This window comes from Podarcis erhardii (genome assembly GCF_964252035.2).
Source record: "Podarcis erhardii genome assembly, chromosome: 12".
In the NCBI taxonomy this organism is placed as follows: Eukaryota; Metazoa; Chordata; class Lepidosauria; order Squamata; family Lacertidae; genus Podarcis; species Podarcis erhardii.
Genome location: NC_138513.1, coordinates 9896547 through 9909708, shown reverse-complemented (window position 1 = coordinate 9909708; position 13162 = coordinate 9896547). Strand labels below are relative to the sequence as shown.

The 13162-nt window shown below is 44.0% G+C and overlaps 1 protein-coding gene across 2 annotated transcripts in view; it reads right to left on the bottom strand.

Annotated features, from left to right (window-relative positions):
- DPP6 (dipeptidyl peptidase like 6) overlaps window positions 1-13162 on the bottom strand; it is a 506474-nt gene that overhangs the window by 451142 nt on the left and 42170 nt on the right. The window contains exon 1 of one of the 2 annotated variants that reach the window (XR_014150080.1): window positions 1056-1350. The exons of the other annotated variant lie outside the window; for it this stretch is intronic. The gene's annotated coding sequence lies outside the window, so the exon portion shown is untranslated. Of the gene's footprint in view, window positions 1-1055; window positions 1351-13162 lie in introns of those variants that run through there. 2 annotated transcript variants of the gene reach the window in all.

Below are 13162 nucleotides of genomic sequence, written 5' to 3'. Positions count from 1 at the left end.
CGTGCCACCAAACAAGCCAGACAGCCACAAGGGCACACACTCTCACAAAAATCCCATCAGCATACCCACAGCCAGTACAGCCCATGAAGCACACCCCCCCCCCGCAACGAACCACTAAACAAACCAAACCCTCCCTCGATCGAAGGAGGGCAAAACAAACGCGTTTCCATCAGCGCCAAGATGGCATCCGGCGCTTCCCCAGGAGAACTCAGCAAATTTTATTGCTAAAAAAAAGTACCCGACCAAGAATAAATAGATGGGAGGGAGGGGGATTGGGAAGGAAGGAAGGAAGGAAGGGAGAATTGTCGCTTAAAATAAAGGCAGAAAACGGGAGGTGGGAGGAAGACCCCCCCACACACACACACACACTCCGGTGCTCAAGTTGTCAAAGTTGTCAACGAGGCGCTGCTGCTGATCTTGGTTTCAATTCCCCCAAAATTCAACACCTCCAGACATCTTGTAATCCCCGGGGAAGAGTTCGGCGCTGCCACCTGAGACCAGGCACTGAACCCTTCGCTTTGTACCTTCCGCCAAGTCCGAGTGAGAGAGAGAGAGAGAGAGGGTGGGGGGAAAAAACAGGAACAGCCAGAGCGCTTATCAAACTGGAAACAATGGACTGGGAGGAGGAGTAAGCAGGTGGGGGCGAGGAAGAAGCAAGATCTTTCAAATCCTGAGGTTCAAGTTTAACCTCCGTGCACTCTGCTTCTCCCATATTCCCCGTTACGATAGCTAGATAGAATATTTATATATTCCATCAATCTCGATATAAATATATAGAGAGAATGGGTTTCCAAGCCCACAATAGAAGCATCTACACAGACAAAGATCATCGCCATCCGGTTTGGGGGGGGAATCCACCTTAGGCAGACCCATCTAGTATTTAAGGAGGTGGGCTCCAAATGCAAAAGGCGTGGGGGAGATCCTGTGGACTGCCCAGATCACGCTTCCCCTAAGAAGAAGCACTGCATATATACATATAGTATCAAACAAACGCCGAGAAAAGACGCCCCGGAGTTACTGAGGCGCAGGCGGCGGCGGGAGTCGTCGTCACTTACCATCATGTTGCCTTGCATTTTAGCGGTTTTAATCATTGCTTTCTCCTTCATTTTGCCTTTGGCTGGGGAGACGGTGCTGATGGAAAGCGCGTGCCTGCCAGTCTCCTTACAAATACAGGCTTACTACTTAATAATCCATCGGCTTGGTCACTTTAGTCAGGAAGCTCGGCTTTTTACACTTGCGAGGAGATGTTTATTCGTGGGGAGGGGGGAAGGAAACGGGAGCGGGGAGGAGGGAAAAGAGTTCTGATTTCCAACCCCTTCCCCCCCCCTCATTTAAGCTCAACGCCCTTTTTTTAAAAAAAAAAAAACATTCACATGGGATTTTTTTTTTTGTGGGGTTGTAGTGGTACCCGCCGTCCTCATCATTCTTCCGCTCTCCCCATTCCCCTTGCAACAAAGACTCCAGAAATATTTAAGGGGAAGAAAAAGAGGAAGATGCCCAGCTTTGAATCACGTCCTGCGAGAACTCTGAGTAAACATTGGCGGGGGGGGGGAGAGAAGGAGAGAGAGGAAGCTCGTTCCCTATCGCACACTCGCCGCCACATCACAAACACACACCGCTGTCGCGAGGAAGGAAAGCGTCGCTGTCGTGATAATATGGTGAGGCTTGCCTCGGTGCACGTGCTAAACGCTTTCTTCTCTTTCTCTCTCACAGACCACAGACATCGGCAGAAAGAAAAGAGAGCCGCTGCTTTTTATTTATTTTTTAATCAAGGTTAAGCAGATTTTCGGATGGAAAGAATAAAAAGGGTGATGTATGTATGGGTTGACTCTTCTCCAAACGCATTTCTATTTATGCATTTGCACCCTGAGGAGTGTCATGCCAGGGAAGAAGATACAAACCCCCTTTTTTCTGCACATGAAGCTGACACTAGGACACTAGGTGCAGGAGCGCCCCCCTCCATCGCGGTTTTCCTCCTCTGTCTTCCCTGGCCGCCCTGATCAGCCTGGGAGCGAACAGCCAGGAGCAAGCGGGGCCACGTCTGCTGCAAGCGAGGAGAGAGGGAAGGACTGGTATCAATAACGTTGTTGTTGCAGGTTACTATGGGACACCCGCTACGTTTCCATGGTTGCACTCGTTTGGGTCTGCATCTGAATCAGCTGCTGCTGTCCCCACCGCCCGGGAGGGAAAGAGGCGTGGCACTTTCCCCGCAGCACCCTTCCCGAGGTGCCCGTGCGCCCCCAGCCCTCCCTACAAACTCCCCGGGTAAGATGCTGTTCCAGTTCCTCCTGAGCCACATCTTTGCTACGCTGCCTCTCCGCCCCCCTTTGCTCTCCCGCAGCATCCCTGTCTGATTCCTTCCTTCATTCTAACAAGAATTAGTTCGGATCCCTTTGGAGCTGCTTGCCACGCCCACTTCCAGGATCCCTCTTTGTTGTTGCATTTCCGGGACACACACCTACACACACACACACACACACGGTGCTCACCGGCCTTTCCCAGCTGCTCCGGAGACACACCCTAAACCCTGTCTCTAGACCCACTTCACCTTTGCGCGCGCGCGCGCGCGCGCACACACACAAACACACACACAAGCTGCTGCTACAGCATGCACTGTTCAGTCTTCCCTCCCCATCTTCCCAGGATGCCCTGCTGCTTCTGTAATCCCTTCCATTCATCAATCACCACCATGGTCTTGCGGTCGCTCTTTGAGTTCTTCCACTCCTCCCCCCCCCCCGCCGCCCCCAGCTAGGAAGTCATCGATAGAGCTGGAAAGCGCGGTATCGCTTTGCTCCTGCCCTTATTCCTCCCCTGTCCACACTCTCTGAGCGTCCAGCCATTCAAAAGCGCGCTCTGTTCTCCTTAAAAACAAAGCGGGGTTCATTTGATAGTCTAGTCACGCCAATAGCTAGAAAATGCTGCGAGGAGAAGACGTTTCGACTGCAGTTTTCTTTTCCCCTTCAGGCGCCGCCAGCAAATGGGAGGACACGCGACTTACAGCTCCCCTGTTGCAGCGCGCACGCACACAATTCACTTACCCTTGAAAGAGCATTTGGGTCCTTTAGCTGTTTGGCATGTAACTGAGCCAAGAAGGTAGGAAAACAAGTGACTGATTTGCAAGAGATAATTGCGGGACCACACTTAGCCTCGCAGAGGAGGGCTTTAGTTTTATTTATTTTTAAAACTATATTCTATGCTAGAAGCTTAGGGGAGAAAGGTTGACCGAGAGTGTAAAATCATACACTTGGGAAGGTTTATTGTATTAACATTTTTTCACAAAAAAGCTTGCAAACTTGTCACCTAAATCAGAGATGAGAAACCCCTAGACTAGTCCTCAGCTGGACTCAAGTCCAGTCAAAACATGACTCCTATTCCCATCAGCCACAGCCAGCACAGCTAATGGTCATGCATGATGGGAGTTTTTATCAACAAGAGCTGAAGGGCCACAGGTCCCCTGGCCTAAAGCTAAGTTTTCAGTCAACCTTCCAGATGGAAAAAAAAACCACCTGATCATCTTTAACAGTAAAACCACTTCCCAACCATCACAAAATCTTGAGCAGCTGCAATCAAGTGGTCCTACTGAAATCAGAAAATTGGGGGGGGGGGTTGAATCAACAGAGTAACCAAAGTGCATTTTTGACCCAAATCTGTGTGCATAAAACCACAGCAAATGGTCTGCCCTTCTGATGTGATAAGACATATGAACTTATCACTTAGAAGATGAATGTTCTCTCTTTTCCACTTCCTTATTAGAGGTAGCAATGTCACATGAGAGTTCATGACAACGATATACATTGGCTTAAGAGCCTTGTAGACCAACTCCCTCCAAGAAGAGCCAAACTCAGATAAACTTTGTTGAAACCAATCAACATGAAACTACAGTACAGTAATTTTGATTCACGGTCTTCTTTTGAAAGTGGAAGCGAGTTTTTCTTCTTCTCTCACAATTCCCCAGTGGAGTCATCCAATGAAGTTTTTGGCGGACCATTCAGGACAGACAAAAAGAAGCACTTCTTCACACGGCACGTGGTTAAATTGTGGAATTCAGTACCAAAATATGTGGTGTGGCCACTAGAGCTGGGAGGTATCTGGTTTTCAACATCACAGTATATCACCAGCTAAATATCACAACATCTCGATATATCACAATATATATCTGCAGTGGCAGAGGATCTTGCTGGGCCTCCCCACAGCAGCAGAGGGTCCTGCCACACCTCATTAATAAATAATAATAATAATTTTATTATTTATAACCTGCCCATCTGGCTGGGTTTCCCCAGCCACTCTGGTGATAGAGGGTGCACCAAACTTACCCACAGCAGCAGAGGGCTTTGACAAGGTGAAAGGCCTTAAAATGCAAGGGAAGTAGTAGTTTTAATAAAAAAAATTAAATAAACTTCCATATATTATATCTAATATATTTTCAACTAATTTATGAGTAGTTTAAGTGATTTACAAGTCAAGTTGCATCTTCTTCCCAACTCAGAGCTCTAAGTGGAATCTATACATGCATAAGCCCCACTGAGTTCAACTAAACTTACTTCTACTTTCCTGAGTGCCCACTGGAAGGACAGATCGTGAAGCTGAGGCTCCAATACTTTGGCCACCTCATGAGAAGAGAAGACTCCCTGGAAAAGACCCTGATGTTGGGAAAGATGGAGGGCACAAGGAGAAGGGGACGGCAGAAGACGAGATGGTTGGACAGTGTTCTTGAAGCTACCAGCATGAGTTTGACCAAACTGCAGGAGGCAGTGGAAGACAGGAGTGCCTGGCGTGCTCTGGTCAATGGGGTCACGAAGAGACGGACAAGACTAAACGACTAAACAACAACAACTTTCCTGGGAGTAAGCCTCATTGAATTCAATAGGGCTTGCGTGTGAGTAGACACACATTTCCTTGCACTGCTTACCGAAAAACACCCTCACCACCATTCTCACATAGTACCTAACCTCCCATTTCAGCATAAGGCAGGCAGATAAATCATCTCCCCTCCATCCCCTCCCCAGAAGGGCTCCCCCAGAAGTCCCCATACCACCAGTCTCTCCCTTTTTATCAAAGGGAGGGAGTGCAAGCAAGCAAACAGATAGTCTCCTTTAATTTTTTTTTTAAAAAATCCTTCCTTTTTAATATGAGGTCCAGCACAGAGGGCCTTCTGGCGGTTCCCTCACTGCAAGAAGCCAAGTTACAGGGAACCAGGCAGAGGGCCTTCTCGGTAGTGGCACCCACCCTGTGGACATCCCACCGGATGTCAAAGAGAACAACAACTACCAGACTTTTAGAAGACATCTGAAGGCAGCCCTGTTTAGGGAAGCTTTTATTGTTTGATGCATTACTGTATTTTAATATTTTGTTGGAAGCCACCCAGAGTGGCTGCGGAAGCCCAGCCTAATGGGCAGGGTAGAAATTATTATTATTATTATTATTATTATTATTATTATTATTATTATTATTTATGGAACCAACATAAACACCACATTGCCTCTTTGTCTATCCTCCTGGAATGTTAGCAGGCTCTGCATAATTAGCTGAGCTCTTAAGTGAAAAGATACTGGTGAAGCCAAAAGAGTTTGCTGGTTTATGTGAGGACTTACTGTCATTTTTCATGGGTTAGGAGGGAGAAAGGAGAGAGCAAACAATGCTAGAGACACCCCCTGGGAAGCTGTTAAGTCTCCACCTTTTGTTCACAGGTATATTGCCTTGTTGAAACACTTATCACAATGTTCAGTACTGGTACTGTGCAATTTATTGCACAGCCCTAGCCTGGCCACCAACTTGGACTTGGGGATTAGGCAAAATCATGGAGAATATAGCTATGATGGATATGTTCTACCTCTAATACCAGTAGCTGGGAGTAAGAGACCTGTAAGTCACTGTGAGCCCCTTGACTGAAAGGTGGGGGAAAATATAATGAAACAGCCAACAGTGGGCGCACAAGAGCAAACACAGCTACATACCATATAGTGAATGCGCCAACGTAAATACCACTGTAAGAAAGGTAGTCTCCTAGTAACCTCAAGCACATAAAACATTTTAGCAAATTTGTATTCTTTTGCTCCCTGCATGCTTTTGCATACCACATGCCGTAGGTCTTCTACCTCTTCTCCCTACCCCACCCCCACCCTGGTTTATTTCTAATGGAGTCATTGGTTGTCTCTTATTTCACTTAATTTAATGTGGTTTTGGCACTGCAGTAGCAATTGCTATGATTAAAAAGAATTTTGTTCTAATCTCCAGGCTGCTGGCAAGTACTTGCTATCACTTTTAACCCCATCTATCAATCTATCTATCTAGATGTTTGTAATTGTGGACTTCCGGGTTGACGCGATCGGTCTAATGGCGGATTCCCTCCGAGCTCCGGAGGGAATCGGCTCCGCTGAAGACGGGTCTTGCTGCGCCGGCGACGCGGGGACCCTTAGAAACCACAGGTGCTGATACCTGTGGACTTGGTGACTCAGTGGGCACCTTAAGCGCCCTCCTCGACAATCGAAGAGCCTTTTTAAAGGCTGCGGAGAGGGTACGAGGAATGGCGTGGTGCTGGGAGTAGACCTCTACTTCAGTGGAGTGAAGCCGCAAGCCATTACCGGAGAGCGTCAACTTTCTTCCCGACATTTGGACTGGAAATAAATACCCCGTGAGTAGAAGGAAATTTGGACTTTAAAAGAAATTTATACCTTTAATTTGGAACGAACGGGGGGATGTGCTAAAGGGAAGTCCGCACCCCCCTACATACAGACAATTTAAAGCAAGGAGCGAAAACCTAAGATCGGAATAAAAAATTTCGTGTCTTTTGGGACTGATAAGAGATTCCATTAATTTGTGAGAACAAGCTTTTATTTATTTTTAAGTTGCGCTGGAGGGAAGAGGTGAATTTTGAAAACTTTTGTGTACCCCCCCCCCCCCAGGACCCGGGAGCGTCCTGCATCAACCTAGCGTGAAAGAACAGGAGTTTGACAGCTGTTAATTGAGCTGTCAAACGGCTGGATCAAGATAAGAACTGCATTACTTTATATCTCTCTGATTTAAAGGTGTTACATTTAACTAGAAGTGGTTGGAAACAAAGTAAATAACAAGGTATAAGACTGTTGGCAAAGAACTCTAACAATGGCAATCCCCCTAGGGGGAACCAGTGACACTACAATGGCTGCAGAAGGAAAATTACTAGCACAAATAGAAAGAGCCTTTTTTCTCGTGGGAACTTTACAAGAGCAAGCTATGGCTATGGACAAACAACTCACGACCTTGATCGCTAAAACAAGCAACCTTGCTGATGGAACTAAGGATCTGACTCTGAAAGATTCTGCAGCTGAAACAGAAAAGATATCTTTGGAGCTGGTGGAAAAGGAGGCTGGAGGGGAAAAAGTACAGATAAAAAATTTCGAACAGGACCTTTTGCAGTCAGGGAACAGAGAAGTTTTTTGGATTACAAACCATGAGAAGAGAAAAGCAAAGGAGGAAGCCATTGGACACTATGGAACATGGGAAGTTAAAAGAGTAAAGAAACATAACTGGGACTTCCTCCTCTTTTCTGGCTTGGATGACTTTGAAATTCGGGGACCCCTGGCAGAACCCTGGCAGCAAGCTTTTCCAATTAGGTTCGATTCGAGAAAAGATGAAGTGACTGTGACAGACATCCCTCGAGATCTGAAGACCAACAAAAAAGACTACCAACAGAACAGACAGAGAGAGACTGAAAGAGACTTAAAGGCCTCTGATGTGAGGAATCCGGGCTAGGAGTCTCATGGGAGGACAGTTATTTGGGAAGGGACAGATACCTGGGCAGGGAGGAAGGGGGAAAAACAGAATTCAAAAATTTTATGATTTTGGGGTTTTATAATTTTGATTTATATTTCAATATAAAAAAGGGAAATTTATGGTATAAGAATCTTGATCGATCTTAGATAAAGGATCTAATGTATATAAGTGAATGGGACAATAAATTGGGCCTAACAGAAAGAATTAAGTCTAAACATAATAAGAATAGGGTTAAGGAGAGAAACAAGAACTTGCTGAATTAAATATGGAAATTGGGATGTATGGGGGGGTGGGGGGAAGTCAGGGAAAGAGGGTTATGAAAGTAAGGATATGAAAATATTCATGTGTTGTTGTTTTTTTTGTTTTTTTTGTATGTGTTGTTATAAAATGTGAAAATCCAATAAAAAATTTTTTTAAAAAATAGATGTTTGTAATTGTGTTTAAGATTCTCTTTTCCGTTTGGGCCAAAGCATTCTCTCTCTACAAATGTCTCTTCCGCTTCTCACAACTGGATACTCTACCCTTTGCATTCCACAGCACAATGTCTGGCATTTGCAACTAAAGCCTGAGATAATTTTTAGGCATCAATAACTTGTCATCACAATTTTTATTTTCCTTTTTTATTTTCTTACAATAACACAGCAAGGTTTAACTAGTCCAGAATTATCCCTACATTACATTTGCGGGGGGTGGGGGGAAGAGAGGAAGAGAAAGTCTAAAGCTCAAGTAACAGTCAGACCATTTGTATATCTATCCTTCTACATTGAATCAAGAACTTCATAGATCATACCCTTAAGCAGGGATAGGGGAGAGACCCATGACTTGAGAGGAAGACAAAGCAAAGACCCTATGTACAAGATACACATAAAGCAGTTATTATACCACTTTCAGCAATTATAGCTTCCCCCCACCAAAGAATCCTGGGAGGTATAGGTTGTTAAGGGTGCCAAGAGTTGTTAGAAGACCCCGTTGCCCTCACAGAGCTACAATTCTCAGTAACAATCCATTCATCTTGCCAGGGGAATCTGGGAATTGTAGCCATCTTGGGGTGGAATAGGGCTTTCCTAACAACTCTATAGTTCCTGGGATTTTGGAGTATGCCATGACTGTTTAAAGTAGTATTTAATTGGCATCCATCTGTCTCGGGTGACAATGCAAAGTGCACCTCTCTCTGAGGGTGAAGTCAAACCACTGAAGAGTTACAGTTTTGTTGCAGCTGGGGCATTAAAGTGGTATAATACTGTTTTAAATGCATAGTGCAGATGAGGCTTAAGGCAGGAAAATAAGTTTAGAACTTTGTACTACAAATCCCCACCCATGATTTCAACAGATGGTGTAGCATACCCACTAAAATACCATATATGTGACACATTTTGAGTTTTAGGAATGTGTAAAATTTCACTGATTGGCCTCCCTCCACTTCCTGCCCATCCAGACAAGCCTATGGACAAAAAAATTGACATGCTCAGATTCTGTTCATGGTGCATTCCAGATGTTGTCCAACTGCCCTTGGGCATGCAAGCTGGGACTGGTGGAAAGCAGAGCCTAACAACTTCTGGAGGCTAGCATGTTTGGAGGATGGGGTTATTGGCCATCATCCTGTTCCCCCCCCCCCCCACACACACCTGTGTATTCTTAACAGAATAGGGCCGTTTGGGGTATTAAATCAATCATGTCACTTTTCAAGACATCAGTTGTCTTCCACCAGCAACTGATGTCTTGAAAAGTGACATGATTGATTTAATACCCCAAACAGCCCTATTCTGCTTTGTCACTTTCCCCAATCCATTATTTCATTTGTCCTTAAGAAAAGAAAAGGGGAAAAAAACTTGGAGCATACCAGAAATGAGTCAACACCTCACCATCAATGACAGCTTAAGAGCCAAAATATTCAAACTCACTGCCCAATTCTTGCAAGAACTGCATCAGCAATCAACTTTTATTGGCCTCTGAGCCTTCCAGAAGGCTACTTAGTGAATTCAAGCAAGGGGTAGACAAATGAGAAATGGCCACAATATTAACTTTTAAGTGTACAGCAAACAATGTGTAATACACTCAAAAGGAGAAAAGCCTTTATTTATTACCTTTTTCTCTAATATTTCCTCCCCAAAGTCCATAGTAGCATACATGGTCTCTTTCCTCTTCCTTTTATCCTTGCAAACCACCCTTTGAGGTAGGTTAGGCTTTGGAACTGCAGTACATCTTGTGGCCAGGCAGGGATTTGAAGCCAGCCCTCTCTGGACTAAAGACCAGGGAAGGCCACTGTTTCACACTGTGGGTGTCAGATATACCGCTATACAAAATTTAACTTAACTTGAAGGAATGCCTTTCCCTGAATGTTGCTCCTCATGCTTCCTTTGTCCTACTTCAGATGGTCCTCCCTTCCAAGAGTCCATGGTCCGCTCAGTGGCTACACTCTCCCCATGGCTTTACCAAGTTAGAGAAATTCAAGACTTCTAGAAAACTGACAAAATCCTCTTCATCCAGGCAAGTACTGATATTTTACAGCAGCCCTCCCCAACCTGACATCTTCCAGAAACCGTGGTACCTTGGTTTAAGAACAGCTTAGTTTATGAACAACTTGGATTAAGTATGCTGCAAACCCGGAAGTAGGTGTTTTGGATTGTGAACTTTGCCTTGGAAGCAGCACATGTTTCGCTTCCTGTGAATTGAGTCCCCCGCTGCTATGGGAAAGCACGCCTTGGTTTAAGAACGCTTTGGTTTAAAAACGGACTTCCAGAACAGATTAAGTTTGTAAACCAAGGTACCACTGTATTTTGGAGCATGACTCCCATAAGTCCCAGCCAGAGTGGCAGACTGTCAAGGATGCTGGGAATTGTATTCCAAAACATCTGGAGAGTACCAGGTTGAGAAAAGCATGAGTAACAAATTTTCAGTTCATTTTATGATAGCATCTTAGATATTGGTTTTAATTAATTGTGAGCCACAAGAATTTAATTGTGAACACTGCAGAGATTGGATAGTGAGATAAATCTTCAAGAAATAAAAATAATGAAAGGAAAAGGGATCAGATTTGCTGGCAATAGTGATCTGTCCTGCAGTTATGTCCTGAATACAATTCTAAATAGATGCTACAGCTTCAGATCGTTTATTTAAAGCTGGATTGAATAGCAACGATGATTATAGGTACTAGCTGAATACACAATTGAGTGCTATTTCCTTTAATATGGATTCTATTGGGGGGAAAGTAAACATCTCCCATGCTCTTTTCCAAGGTGAGGTATACCCAATTCTTAATCATCAAGAGCCTGCAATGTGGATAAAATAGCAATGAATTGCCTGCCGATGCACAGAAATAATGATAGCAATTCTGGAAGTCCATTATGCTGTTCTAAGATCCTAGACATCAGACAACACTCCTGAGGGTTATAATTGTCTGGCTGAGCTAACATGCACAGCGGAGGCTGGAGGGATGCACAGGAGAATGGCCTCATCCTATAGAAATTCCAGGTATAAAGAGCCTACAAATGTGTGAGAGCATTCAACTGTTAGGAGCTTTTAGCAGCAAATAATGCATAGTTGTGTTTTTATACTCTGTTGGAAGTCGCCTAGAGTGGTTGGGGCAACCCAGTTAGATGGATGGGATATAAATAATGAATTATTATTATTATCATCATCATCATGATGATGCAAATCCATGAATGCTTAGGGCATTGTCCCTGTCGTAATAATTTGTAGAATATGCACCAGTTTAAAGGGCGTTTCTCCAAAGCGATTCTTTGAAAAGCCAGATATACCCTCCTGCTTCTCTCGCAAGCAAGAAGCAATCCATTTAACTGTGTGAAAGAGCTTATTTGAAACAGTATGTTTGCAGGGGTTCAAAATTAGCAGGGCGCCAGGCACATTTTGCGCCTAAAGAATCTCCATTTGAGAGCACCTCAAAAAGTCAAGGATTACTGCAATGCATGTGTTTTGAAGCCTCAAAGCATATGTTAAAGATAGACATTATGTTAAGGAGATTAACAATAAAGAATAGAGTGTTTTGAAAACTGAAGTGTGGTACCAATATTTTTATTGCAAACACCAAATTAAGCAGGTAGGTAGATGTGTTGGTCTGACGCAGTCAAAATATATAAAAAAATTGTCCAGTAGCACCTTAGATACCAACTACGTTTTGTACTTGGTTAAGGTTTTGTGTGCATGCACCCCCAAATGGCAACTAGACAATCTGTTTTGGCGCCCAGAACCCAGGTGCCATTTGGCTACTAGCTTTTCTATCCCAGTTTCTAACACTGTTTGGAAACGATCTATATGCAGTTCATACAACAACGGAAAGGTCCCCTCTTCTTCAGCTCAGGAGGAGGAAGATCTCGGTCGCAAACCATACAACCGAAAATCTCAACTTGGTCACAACTGCCGAGTCACAAAAAGCAACCTGACAACTGGTTAATTTTGAACAGTGATGGCAAGGCTTTTATGGAATGCAGGCCTCTGATTGGAAATGTTTAGCCACCCTTGTGCTAGACCAGGCACAAGCAAACTCAGCCCTCCAGATGTTTTGGGACTACAACTCCCATCATCCTTGACCACCGGGTCCTTTTACCTAGGGATGATGGGAGTTGTAGTCCCAAAACATCTGGAGGGCCGAGTTTGCCTATGCCTGTGCTAGACAAAGAGGGAAAGGCTTTGCCCGAGGATTAAGGCTTTCTGGGAAATGATATATAATGAACTGAAAAAAGTATTTAAATACACTTTTCTAAAGAAACCAGAGGCCTTTCTTCTGGGTATGGTTGGCCAATTGGTGTCAAAGAAGGATAGAACTTTTTTTATGTATGCTACAGCAGCAGCAAGAATATTCATCGCAAAACACTGGAAGACACAAGATCTACCCACCCTGGAAGAATGGCAGATACAAGTAATAGACTATATGGAACTGGCAGAAATGACCGGCAGAATCCGAGATCAAGGAGAAGAGTTGGTGGAAGAAGATTGGAAGAAGTTTAAAGTTTATCTACAAAATCATTGTAAAATCTACGAGTGCTAAGGGCAGTGTAAATGAAATGATGGGGTTCTAGTGATTAAGATAAGAGTATAAAGGGAAAGATAAAGGATGAAAACGAATATGAATGAGCTTGCTGAAAAAACTTTTAAAGTGGAATACAAGAAGGGAAGGCGGGAGGAAGTAAGGAAAATAAGGTTTTGAAGACTATTGAAATGAACCAGAGTTTTCTTCTTAATTTTTTTATTACTATGTTGAATCCTTTTTATGTTTTCTTCTTTTTATGATTCTTGATGTTGTTTGTATTTCTGATGTCTGTTGTTTGTTGTTTCGGAGGTTTTTTTACCTTTTGTAAAACTTAATAAATATCATTTTAAAAAAAAAACAAAGAGGGAAAGGCTAGCCTGTGTAACAATTTCTGCGTAGCAACTCCAGCCCACTGCTTGTTGT